The sequence below is a fragment of the Apis florea genome, unplaced genomic scaffold (assembly GCF_048593485.1).
Source record: "Apis florea isolate Af1SG1 unplaced genomic scaffold, ASM4859348v1 contig_3158_pilon, whole genome shotgun sequence".
Taxonomy (NCBI): Eukaryota; Metazoa; Arthropoda; class Insecta; order Hymenoptera; family Apidae; genus Apis; species Apis florea.
In genome coordinates this window covers 3,501,647-3,514,745 of record NW_028256713.1, presented here as the reverse complement: position 1 = coordinate 3,514,745, position 13,099 = coordinate 3,501,647, and the positions used below count along the sequence as shown (strand labels likewise).

Genomic DNA, 13,099 nt, shown 5'->3' with positions numbered 1-13,099 from the left:
GGTCGATTGTCCAAATCCGCGAGGAGAGCGAAGAGCGGCGTGGCCGAGAGGTGACGTCATCCAAACGTAACGAATCGATCCGATATCGCAATAATTACGGCCGATTCGTAATCGGCGCTCCACTATCTAGACGCACGGCCGGCCGAACTGGAAGAGGAGGAAGGAAGCCGGTTCGAAGAGAGAGAGAGAGAGAGAAGAGGCCAGCTCGATTGGCCCAGTTAGGCCGGGATACGAAAAAGAGATCGGGGCGTAGAAAGGAGAGGCGAAGTAATCGGCGCGCGCTGCCCGACGGGGTTAGACCTGTGGTCGCACATGGCACCGATCCCTCCCTCCCTCCCTCCCAAACCGTTGGGAAAAAAAGGAATCTTTCGGCGAAAACTTCTCTTTTCTCGCAAGTTTTTCATCGCATGCGACGAAGGAAGGAAGGAAAGAGAGGGACGACGACGACGACGACGTTTTCGTTAGTTCGATATCGCAGAAGCGATAAAAATAATTCAGGAAGTTCCATCGACGATGGAATGGTTTACGTAAGCACGAAAAGTACGACGGATTTCTTCTCGGCATTCACCTCTCCCTACTTTTGCCCGATTTCGTGCCGGTAAATTGCCCTCGTAAACGTCGCTCCTCGGATGGAAATCGAACGATAAATATATCCGTTCTCCTTTTAATCCGTTCGTATTTGATGCGATCGCGTCGTAACGATCGTAAATTTTACGATTTTACATAATTGTAATATTCGTTTTGTACGGGCTCGGCCCGGTACGCGTTTGCACGAGATCGAACGCGAAGGAAGAGGGAGGGAGGGGGAGTGGAGTGGAGTTCGAGAAGTGGTGATGGGAAGGATGCGAATTTATTTATTTGGGATTTAAAATTTTTGCGAATCGCTCTCGGGAGTAGTATTTTTCATCTTGGATTGGATTCGAAGTGACCGAGTAACGAGAGTAACTTTCACTCTCCACGCAATGTTCCCCATCGGGGGGGAAAAATAATTCTCGAAAGCGATCTGTCCACTCGAACAATATATATATATATATATATATTTCTCACCCTGAGAAGAGAAGTTATCGACGAAACGAAGTTGGAAAGATTGGAATTCGACGTTTCAACGATTTGTGTATACGACACTGTTCTTACAACAGCGAGTTGGAAAAAGTAGGAAAGGAATATTTACGATCACGATTAATTTTTAAATCTTCGATTGCATCGTTTCGATCACTTTCGTTCCGAGCAGCTACGTTCGTCGTCGAAAGAGCGATGACGAGAGCGGCGAATCTCTGGACGCGTCCATAACAAATTAATTAAAATTCTTCTTCTTGGGCTGAGAGAAAGGCCCAAAGCGGCCAAAGTTATTGACCCAGTTACGATCGAGAATAAAAGAGAGTTTATTATTAAAATTCGATCAGGCAGATTAGAGGCGGGTGGGTACACTTGCGCCATCTTGCGAGCTTTCAAGGACCTCTCGTCGAATTATATTCCAAACGGGAATCGAAATGAATAGGGGGATCGCAAATTAATCTGCTATTAATCAACAATTGTTCCATCAACCATTGCCAAAACTGGGTGTAATAAAAAAAACTGACCACGTATACGCTTCACCTCGTCTCCTTTTTTCCCCTTCCTTCGATCATCGATCAGCCGATCCAAGGAAACTCGCAACTCACCACTTTTTTTCCCCTCGCCCGACGTTTAATCCTCCGTGAATCGTGAGCTCGTTATTATATTTGCACGAAACGCGATGACAGGCTGGAATAAATCGGAAACAAAAAAGCGATGGCGTAACCGATTTATATTGGCCTATCCATCATGGCCAATAAATCTACATTTTTTTCTCTTCTTTCTTCCACCTCGTACGAATTATTAATAATTTTACAATCTACGACGAAACTCGATAAAAAGTTTCTCTCTCGCTCGCGAGAAGCGGTATTTCTCTACATGCGTGCCCGTGTATAACACTTCGATCGTGATAAGAGTGCGCGCAGTTGTCGAAAAAAAAAAAAAAGAAAGAAAGAAAAGAAAAGAAAAGAAAAGAGGAGAGAAAAAAATTACTCGGGGATCGAAAATCGTGTGCTCGACACACACGACACACTTTCGTGCTATCGACTCGCGACTCTGTTACGAAACCGATAGATCGGCGCTATATCTGGCGTATATCGAGTACCGTTGCGGCCCCGCGACGTTACCCGGACTCCTATGTAAAATGTGAAACCGGAGACGCGCCCCATTCCGTAGGAAAAACAATACCGTTTTATATGTAAATCTACACCGCGAATGTGCAACGGCTCGCCTTCCCTTCGCCTCCAAACTTGGCCGCGTGAAAACAAAAATCAATCCACCAATCTTCCTTCCGTTTCTCTCTGATCGAAATCGTATTATATCGAGGGTTACAACAGGAGGGATCGATCGAAATCAACGAGATGGTGAAAGGTAGGGGGGAGGGGAACATTCATCAATATCTGAATCACGGTTAATGAAGATCGAAGGAGGGGAGGAGAGAGAGAGAGAGAGAGAGAATCGTTGGCGAAGAGATTTATTATAGAAAGAGGTGCAGAGGTCGGGCTGCAAAAATCTGGCAAATTCGCTGGTGACGTAACGGTGAGGGAACGGAAAGGTAAAGTGCGGGTAATTGATAAGGTATCAAACGTTACATTGAAATATCGTTCAGGAGAGCGGGAGAAAGGTTTGGCGGCGATGGTGGTGGTGCGGCGTGCATGCAGGGTTCCAGACCTTTTCTCGAGATCGGTATCAAGCCGGTTGATCTATCATTCCGCCACCAGAAGTGCGGGTACATGCATGCACGCGCATGCATGCGCGCTTATGCACGAAAGCGCGCTTGCTGCGTAACACCTCGTGCGCACGTAATCAATTCTTTCCTCTCTTTCTTTCTTCTCCTTTGAGTAAATCTACTCAAGGATATTTAATACATTATTATTGCCAGTTATCGTCGCAATTAAACGGGGAATCCCGTTTCGAAAAACTCGGCTTTGATCGTTCTCGCAATATCTCGAATATTAATATCACGAAAGGTATAAGAATCGAGGGATAATTGAAAAAGTAAGTACTTAAAAAACTATAACGAAACCTCGCGAAAGAGAGGAAAAAATATATATGTACGCGTATTCAAGCGCGTATCGACGTTTCCAATCTCGAGTCATAAAGACGTCTGCCGAGAAACGGGCGGAGGATGATAAAAAGTGTTGGCGGACGTAACGACCGAGCGATTCATTTTTCTTTCAGCTCGAGCAGGCCCGCCAGATCGCTATCGGTGATGTTTTCGCCCGAAAGCCAGCGCGTGCGAGCAATGATACGCAACACATAGTGGACGGCAGTTCGTTTCGCTGACAGCTACGCATCCGTATGCACTTGCCACGATTCCATAACGAATTTCAGCTCCTCCCACTGAAAATGTAACCGTTTCGCTGGCCAATCGAGCGAGTTGCGCTAATCGTTTTACCCCTTCCGTCCACGACGCCGTGTCGCGAGCTCATCGCGAGTGCGATCTCGAAAACGAGAAAATCGTTCAGAGATCAAACCTGAGATTCCCCTTCCCGAAAAATTCATATTTTTCAACTCGAAATCGTTGCTTCGAGCGCGATGTTAACGCTAGATGCTATCGTGTTTTATATAATTGGAGAAAATTGGACGGGAAAAGCGTACAGATTCTATCGAAATATAATCGTCGAACGGCGATCGATTTCGTTTATATAAAGTCGACAAATAGTTCGTGTAACCGGATAGATTCCACCAATTGTAAATCTTTATTTCATCGTGTATACGCGGTATAACTACTCCGTCACGCCTTTGTTTCATTCGTAGCTCTGACTCTCGTGATAATCGGAGTGAAACGTGGGATTAGTTACATAGAATAATAAGTGTCCGATTAATATTCGCTTAATTAAGATAAAATTTCGTTCACCTTTAAAATATCGTATTAAAATTTTTAATCCAAATTACATGCCTTTCACTCGTTCAATTTTAGAAAAACTGAGAGAGACAAGCGATCGTACAAAACACACACGAATTACAGCAAAGAAGACAGATTCAACGATGATTTCTGCCGCGGATTCAACACACCGGGCGATTACAAATTCTAATGAAACTCGAGCGGGGGATTGGTAATTGGGTCGGCAAGGTGGCGCACAATCGAGGAGGCATCGCGAAATATCCCAGCCCATTGGCAATCGTTCGATCGTATCGCAACGGCTCGATCCATCGGTGGTTCCATGCGGTGTCCAAGATTCTCCTCTTTTATTGCCTATTCTCGAATCCCGCCCGCAGTGTTATTGCGCTTCTCGCGCCACCTTGCGCCAACTCTCGCTCTAAATCTTCCTTTAACGGCGTCAACCGATTCTCGATCCGCTCGCGGGATCCGCACGATTCGTTTTTTCGTAGACCCTCGACAAACCCGTTGCGAAAATATCGCCACCAAGGAACGGAATCGAAAGCACGGATTCGCGAAAAATATGAAGTGAAGGTTCGATCGATTTTTCAACCCCTCCGATTTTCTTCGTTTTAACGAAGAGAAACTTCATATTTTTCTTACTTTCACCGATATAAGTTACATTACAGCAGTTTCGATTGGAGAATATAACAAATTTTGTTTTGAAATCAAGACGATCAAGCCGTTTCCGAATGTCGTCATCGAACGATCGCCTAACGATTCTTTCGTTTCTCCTTAATTCCGTCGTGGGTCGGCTCGCGATATTCGCGCGCGCGTAGGCGCCTAATGACGGGTTCTCACCGCGTGTGTCGCGTCGATCCCGCGGGAAGTGTCATCGTACAGAATAGAATGCGAGAGGGAAGAATCCGTTGCGACGTGGTCGCGAATTCCGACCTACCTATTGTCAGCAGCCTGAAATATCACGATCGACGGTCTTTTGATTGACACCAACTCGCCAATTTAGCGAGCGCCCTTCATTGTGTGCATCCGCTCGATGACAGCGGGGATCGCGATAATGAGCTCGTACGCCTCGTATCGATCTTACGAAAACGGCCACGATAATCTCGATAGTTCGAGCGGTGTGAATCTTACGTTCGTTCGTCTTTTATCTCGAAGTCATCTTTCCTTGTGCCGATTATCTCTTCGATCGGTGTCTATTTAAAAATTGGATTTTTAAAAATTTTTGGAATCTCTTTTTGAATTGTCTAGAAAAAACTTTTCTAAGATCGGAGGAAGAAAGAGATACGAAGTTCGGACGAAGGAAAGTCGTAAGCACAGGGAGAGAAGATTGTCGGAGGAGAGTGGCTCTCGTCGTTTCTCGCCGTCTTTTCTTTTCTCTCTCTCTCTCTCTCTCTTTTTTCTTGTTCATTTCTTTTAATCCGGCCGTAACGTTCTGACCAGGTAACTGTGTCAGGACTGCTGTGCCCGAGATCACCGACGGCGGTGATGGTTGCGCAACAAGGCGGAGCGAGCAGATCCACGAGGATCCGATGATCTAAGGTCTCGAGGCGTGTATATACACGTACACTGCCTCCTCGATTTACTCGGCGTGCTTAGTTTCTCGGGCGTCTCGGGCAACCTAAAGCTAAGAAGCTAACCAGAGATTGACCCAGAAAGCCAGAACTTGGATAAAGTTTCCGCCAAATATGGCGGCGCAAGGATGAGTAATTTGCGCGATGCAACCGACGGACAGCCTCGCAGCTTCGCTAATTAAAAAAAACGGTGCCTCGTTGCCGACAAATGGATCGCCAATAAGGAATAGGATTCCGACCGAGCCAAAAAATTCCGCGAGCATTTTTAACTCGGATCGTTACGACTTCCTTACCAGCGTCTACGTGGTATAAAATTAAGAGACACTGGTTTGGCAGAGGAGGGGGAGGGGAGCAGAAGGAAAGGAAAAAAACTGGATGAGAGAAAAATATAAAACCAGTATTCCTGTGACTACGTGTGTAACGTTCGTGTGTAATTTTCGGTGTAATTTTCGGTGTAATTTTCGTGGATAACGCGAAATAAAAGATGGGGCAAAATTGAAACGATGTAATCAACGGTCGGATTAAAATTCGCTTCGCTTTCTCCGAAAAGAAAGAGACACATCACGATGACAATCGATCGGCGAGGATCCCGACCGGTCGGGTTCCGCTCGGAGACGAGCGAACGAAAGGAGCCGCGATCGATCGTGGTAGGGGTTCGAACGAAGCGTGAACGAAACCGTAACGAGCTGGCCCGGTCCTAGGACAACCGGCTCGTCACCGTCGCCAACAACCGGCTCGATGGTGGGGCAATCACAGTACAGTTACAGAGGTGAATTACAGGCGGCCCGACCACCGAGCGAAACGAGATCCGTCTAACAATCTGATGGAGGATCTTTCTCCGGAAGGGAGGAATGAGAGGGGAGAAAAGAAGATGGAAGCACGTTGACGCACTATCGAAACGATTATTAATAAAAAAAAAAAAAAAAAGAAGCAAAGACGCAACGATGACACGCGATTCGTAATCATTCGTGTCATCGATGAATATCCGCGAGACGCGTAAATGCATAGAGAGAGGGGGAGGGGGGGGGGAATGGTGAAGAATTTTTGAATCTCGTGCTTTCGTTCCGGGAAAGCCAGGAGAGAAAGAAGATCGCCTCGCCTCGAGAAGGGAAAAAAAGGAGGAACTAATGATCCACGAAGAGGGGATCTCGGTGGGGTGTCGGTACAGTTACAAAGGTGAATTAGTCGGCCGAGAGAGGTTACACCGCGATTAACGACAGAGAGGAGATAGCGAGAACGTTACACCCGGCCTCCTCTCGAGCCTTCTCTTCTCTCTCTCTCTCTCTCTCTCTCTCTCTCTCTCTCTCTCTCTCTCTCTCTTTCTCTCCTCTCCTCGACACGAGCTCGCCGCGTCTGGTGGGAGGATTCCGGTGTGTCCACCTGGTTGGTAGGAGTGGTGCACCGATGCACACGCTACGTCTACCTCCTAGAGAACCGTCTCGCTCCGTCTCACTCGCGATAATCCCTTCGAGCGGCACGGATCCGAGGAGAGAGGGGAGAGAGAGAGAGAGAGAGAGAGAGAGAGAGAGCGTGTTGGCGAGGAAGCCGCCAGTAGAAAGAGGAAAGAGCGGCGTTAGAAGGAGAGGCGGCGGTGCGGCAAAAGGAAGGCGAGGATCGGAGAGAAAGAGGGAGAGAAAGAGAGGAGGAGATCGGGTGAGCGAGAAAGGAAGGGGGTGGGAGAGGGCAGGTCGCGTGCCGGCGTGGTGCTGCTGCTACTCTCCTTGGCCGAAAGAGAGGAGAGCACTTACCTTCCCGACGTCTCTCACGGTTAAACGCGCAGGGGAGCGCTAGCTCGTTGCCGCGCTATCTCCGCACACCTTTTCCTACCTGGACCTGGGCCTACCATCCACCCAACAGGCTACCAGCAACACAGCCGCCGAACAACCGCGCCGTGCGTGTTCCTCGTGGTTCACCTACCTACCTACCTACCTACCTACTTACCAACCTACCCGCCACCAACCTACGGCTTCGCTCTCCCCGCCCAATCCACCACGGAGAGCTCACCGGCTCTCCTCTCTACCTTTGTGTGCGTGCGCTCTCCTCGCCATCTCCTCCTCGCTTCCACCGTCTCGCTTCCACCGCCTGCCCTCCTCTCGCTCCATCCGACCGGCTTGGTCTACTTTCCTCTCCCTCCCTCTTCCTTCCACCGCCTCTCTTTCCTCCCCGTGTCTCGCGACCACGCCGACCTCCTCTCCTCGCGCCACGCAGCTTTGCTCACCGATAGATACACACGGCGTTGAATACTCTCTCGGCTTACTCACCACCGTACACACAGCCTCCTCCTCCCTCCTCTTCCTCCCTCCTCCTCCTCCTCCTCCTCCCGAGAATCGTCTCGTCTCGCCGCGCGCCACGCCAAGCCGCCGCCACCACCACTCTCCCCGTCACCCGCCACGGCTCGCAGCGAGCCGCGTCTCACGAATCTCCTCCGAGAGCGCTCGCCGATATTCCGCTTCGTCCACGAGGCGAGCCGACGGGGGGGATATCACACGCCTCGAGAGAGGACCTGGACAAGGAGCACCAAACGATCGCCGGACGGTGCTGAGCAACGTGGTTTCGCTCCTTCCGTTTCTCTGCGATCGCTCTCGCAACCGAGAGGGACCCCGAGCAGTCAGGACTCGGCTGTCCCGTCGACGCCACCGCATCCGCGCGACGCAACACGCGTGCACGTTCGGGGGAGACGAGAACACGCGGCGTTATCCTCGCCGTTATCAGGATAACGAGACGAGACGAGACGAAGGGTGCGATCGGATCGCATCGTGCAATAATAACGTGGTCCAACTTGTTGTTTCGAAACGAGCGTGAGAAGAACTTGGCAGAGCATCTCTCTCTCCCTCTCTCTCACACACACACACACACACACATACACTCTCTCTCTAGTCAACGGAACAGGAGGAAGGATAATTTGCGGGATAACTTTATTATTCGTTCAACGTCGATCGATCGACGATCGGATTGGTGGTTGAAAAGTTGGAAGGAATCGGCGCCGAAAAACGTGGGCCGCGTGACACGCGGCGAAAGAGAGCGAGGGAAGGTGTCTGTCGGTCGAACACGTGGTCGCCGCCGCCACCACGAGGCACGGAGACTGTTTCCTGTAATCGTCGCCGATCCTCGCGAGCATCGTGTTTTCGAGATGTACGATCGGACGTTTCGATCTGGATACCATCTGTAATAGAATCTCATCGGTCGAAGAATCAAGAGGAAGAGGAAGAAGAAGTGCTCTGAGAGTGCGGGGATTAGTGTGCCGTTGTTGAAAAACCAGGTGTGCCCTCTCTCTCTTTCTATATATATATATATATATATATATTTATATACCGTTTCCCCTCTTCGTTTTCTTCCACCTTATTCTTCTTCTTCTTCTTCTTCTTCTTCCTCTTCTTCTTCTGTTCCTCCCTTCGACCGACCGGCTATCTTCTCTTTTCTCTCCCGTGGTGAACGCGTCGAACTGTTTACATGCATCGTGGAACGCGGAAAAGAGTTTGACGAGAAAAAAAAAAGAAGAAAGAAAAAAAGGAGAAGAGAAGATAAAAGAAAAGGATAAAGAGAAAGGGGGAAAAAAGAAGCGAGAAGAATCGGGAAACAGGTGGAAAAGTGAGAAATTGGAGTTGACCGGAAGTGCAGCCAGCTACCCTAACGGCTTCAAGGTCATGGAATGACGCATAAGGTAAATCTATTTGTCTTCCTTCGGGTTCCGTTGCAAAAGGGGTTCACCTGCCGCCTTTGAATATTTATGAGTATCCCGTCCTGTGAATCGAACATTGAAATTCATCGAGATATCTCGCTTCGTTCTGTTATGCGGTCGATCAAATTTCGATTCGTACTCCTGCGATTTTTCCACCACTCGTTTTTGAGGGAGGGGATTATTTAACGTTTGATCGTTTTGAGATAAATAATACTCAAGGACGTAAATCTAGAGCCGTCGACGAAATCTTGGTTCGTACTCCTGAGATTTTCCTGGCAATCGTTTCGGAGTAGTCAATCCTTTGATCTAGATATTTTTAATCTTAATAGGAAATCCACTTGACGAATATCCTTTCGTTGAAGACAGGTTCAATTTCGATTCATTTCAATCCGCTTCTATGAATCATAAGATTCAACAGATCTTTTTAACTTTGACGACAAAATTTTATTCGCGAAAATGACCGTAAATGTAAATACAATACGAAATCTAACAAATACTTTCCAAATTGTTAGTGTAAAAAATCCTATTCGACGAATCATTGCCCGAGTGAAATTGAAATTTCAGTTCAATACCCTCGCGACATTGTTCGCGATCCGTCTTTATCCCGCGACGATACGTCTTTCGAATGCGAAATCCTGGTTAACGACGGGGGCCTGCCACCGAGAATTAAATCAAATCCCCCTCACAAAGTGTAGAATTTATGCCCGAGAGGAATTACGAACGGAAGAAATCGGTCCATCTCTCTGCGGGCGGATGGGCGGATAAAAAAGGGAGGGAGGAGGAGGAGTAACGAATGGGTCCATAGATCGTTTTCCGTAACGCACCAGCGACGACGAGCAGTTTCACCTCGGCGAGAAAGAGGAGGAGGAGGAGAAGGAGGAGGACACCTCGCGGCCGTCTAATTCGCTTGGAACCAGTTTCGAAGTCGCGCTTGCGATCCGCGGTTGAAAAGCGAGCGTCGCCCACGCTCGTCCTTATATCACCGAACGGTTCGTTCTGCCGCTCAACGAGGAGACACAACCGAGGAAACCTATGCCTCCTCGGCCGCGATCCACGCCGTTTCCTCGTTCATAAATTTACGCGGCGTAGGACTGGGCTGCGCCCATTCCAAGGATCCCCAAGATAACCTCCGCGCAAGGTGATCGCTCGATTTACGCGAAAATTTCTGGAATTTATCCGTGGTGGATATCAGTCGATTATTTATAGGCCGAGTCGGGGATAGATTCGGAACCTTTTCCAAATGGATTCTTAGACTCGTGAACTTGGAAGGTTTCGCGACCGTTCTATCTTTTTCCTTTTTGAAAGAATATTTCTTGGAATATTTCTTGGAATGATTATTTTATTTTCTTTCTTTCTTCCCTTAGGAATGTTGAATTAAATTTAATATCGGAATTTTTGGAGTAATTATATTTATTAGTTTCCTTTGTAGGGATGTGTCTAGGAATCAAATTATTTACAGAAGAAATTTCGAGTCGTAGAAAATATCAGAGAGGTTTCAATTTCGAAATCATAAAATTCTGATACGACGTTTACTAATTAGAGGATGTTGTTATTATTGTTACATATTGTGCGATATTGTTATAGCATTTTGCGACGGTAAATGTTAAACGAGTTTTAATAAAACGAATATTAATAAAAATTGTTGAAATTTACATGACGTTTATAATTTGTAGATAGAAAATTTAGAGATTAAATATTGCTCGTCTCATAAACAACTATCGAAATAATTATCTCGCTTGATTATTATATTATCATAACTATTATTTATGCACTTATTCAAAGGAATTATGAACATATCCTTTAGCTATTAATTGCATCGGAGTCAAACAACTGCTGCAGAATAATAAATATTCGCAATGAATTTTCCGGATCATTAATGAAACAAGCTGTTAATTTATTTTATTGTTCGTTATCCGATGAATCTCGTTTCCAGTTTCGCTTCTTCATCGTACATATGGACCATCTTATATATATCGTCTCAATATAAGCGAGTTTATAAGAATTGATATATCTCTATAGAACAAGATCTCGAACAACGCAATTATCCATAATAAAATTTACAACGATGTCGCGTCCGTTAAGAATTACATTATCTTACGACCTCCATTAATGAGAAATATATCCAATCCGTGATATCAGAATTGATTCTGTGCCCATTCTTTTCTCTTCTCAAAAATTTTTTGCAATTTTCTTTTTTTTTCCCTCATACATCTTCTGTCACAACCAACCTAACCCTAAATCGTTTCCACTGCATCCTCCATCATTTCCAAATGGCGGCCGACGAAGTACCCGTCATTTCTGGGAAAAGAAAATCGTGCGAGATCATCGACAAACGACGCGAAAATCGAACGATCGAAGGGGGCCATCACCCTCGTGACGGTGCAGAAGAATACTCGTGGGGAACGTTAATAAATCTCTTTCGAGTCGTCAGCCCGTTTCTTAACGATTCAATGATTAAATGCCACGAATTCCCCGAACCGAGATACATTATTCATAGAGAAAGAGGCCGCCGCTTCGATAGCGCACGCAGGCCACTTACGGTTCCGCAGCAACGTTAACAGTTAATTGATAACAGGTAAAGCGAGGCGCCTCGATTTTTGTTGCAGGGGCCACGCCGATCGAAATAGACCGACAAGACCGTTAACGGTCGCGCGAAACCAATAGGCGATCTGCCTTCCTCTCTCTCTCTCTCTCTCTCTCTCATTTTATTTCCTTTATTTTTTCGACCGGTTCCATCCGGATCGATCCCTCAGCGCCATTAGCGATTCCTCGCGTCTCTCCTCTATCTACGTAATAATTCAAGCGGCGACTGCGCGACTTTTTTCCCGCGAGAGGAAAGGCCCCCTTGAGTAATTTGCATAGACGGTCGGTACAATTAACGCTGTGTAGATCGATAACGATGGGATCGGCGTGAAACGTGCGCGTATCGAGAAGCAAGGAGGTGTGACGGTGGAGAGTCAGGTCAGGTTAGGTTTCGATGCGAATTTTCATCCGACGTATTTGGAGGGAATATAATTCCTTCGAGTAGATTTCTGTGTAGGATGGGACGAAGCATATCGGAGAGTTCGAATTGCACGGTTTCGAAGATAAAAAAAAAAAGACAATCGGCAAGAGGATTATTCGCGAGTTTTGTCTGCAACGATAATTTCGATGATATGATATTACCAAAAAACATTTACATTTCGAACAGTAACGAGTAATACATCAATTTGGTCAATTTGATTCAGAGAATACAATATTGAACTTGATCCCATCGCTGCACCAGTTGAACCAAATACATTCCATTCGCATTGTTTCGAAGCAAGATAAATTCCCGCGACTCGTTTCTCCGTGCACGCACGCAACTATCTCTTGTAAACGGAAGATAACGAGCGCTTGAGAATCTTCTGAATCTTCTCGACGCGTAACGATATCAATTTTATCGAATATCACCACCGCTTAAAGAGATAATAGATGATGATGATAAATAAGACGGAAAGGAAAGAAAAAGTGATCGACAAGGAAGAAACGTGTCGATTGGAGCAAAGTTGGGCGAGTAGTCGCTTCCTTCTTTTTTTTCTTCTTCTTCTTCTTTTTTTTTCTTCCTCGATTGCCCAACGCGATCGCGATGCGTAAACGTGTACCGACGTTTATTTGAATACGACCACTATTACGAGAATAGAAAGCACGACAATCATGAGAGTCTCCCAGAGGTTCGAACAATGTCCTCGTCTGGCGAGATCCTCGGCTCTGGACTGGCGCAAACGGCAATAAAACGGTTCCTGAACGACAATACCGTCCCCGCAGAACGGTGTCTCCCGTCATCGTGTTACGTTAATATCCGTTATCTCGGAAATTGTCACGAAACCTCTCTCCTTCCAAACATCTGTTTCACTAATTATCAAGCGTAACGTTTGATACTGTACACATCTGTGTCTGCGTCTCTCTTTGTCGTTTGAACGAATTTTTGAT

At 46.7% G+C, this 13,099-nt stretch overlaps 1 protein-coding gene across 3 annotated transcripts in view; it reads left to right on the top strand.

The window, feature by feature from the left end:
* Positions 1–13,099, top strand: part of LOC100872987 (uncharacterized) — a 67,560-nt gene that overhangs the window by 40,072 nt on the left and 14,389 nt on the right. Inside the window, exon 1 of one of the 3 annotated variants that reach the window (XM_003698774.4) lies at positions 7,989–9,130. The exons of 1 other annotated variant lie outside the window; for it this stretch is intronic. The gene's annotated coding sequence lies outside the window, so the exon portion shown is untranslated. Of the gene's footprint in view, positions 1–7,988; positions 9,131–13,099 lie in introns of those variants that run through there. One more of the 3 variants, XM_086909399.1, reaches the window with a different exon arrangement.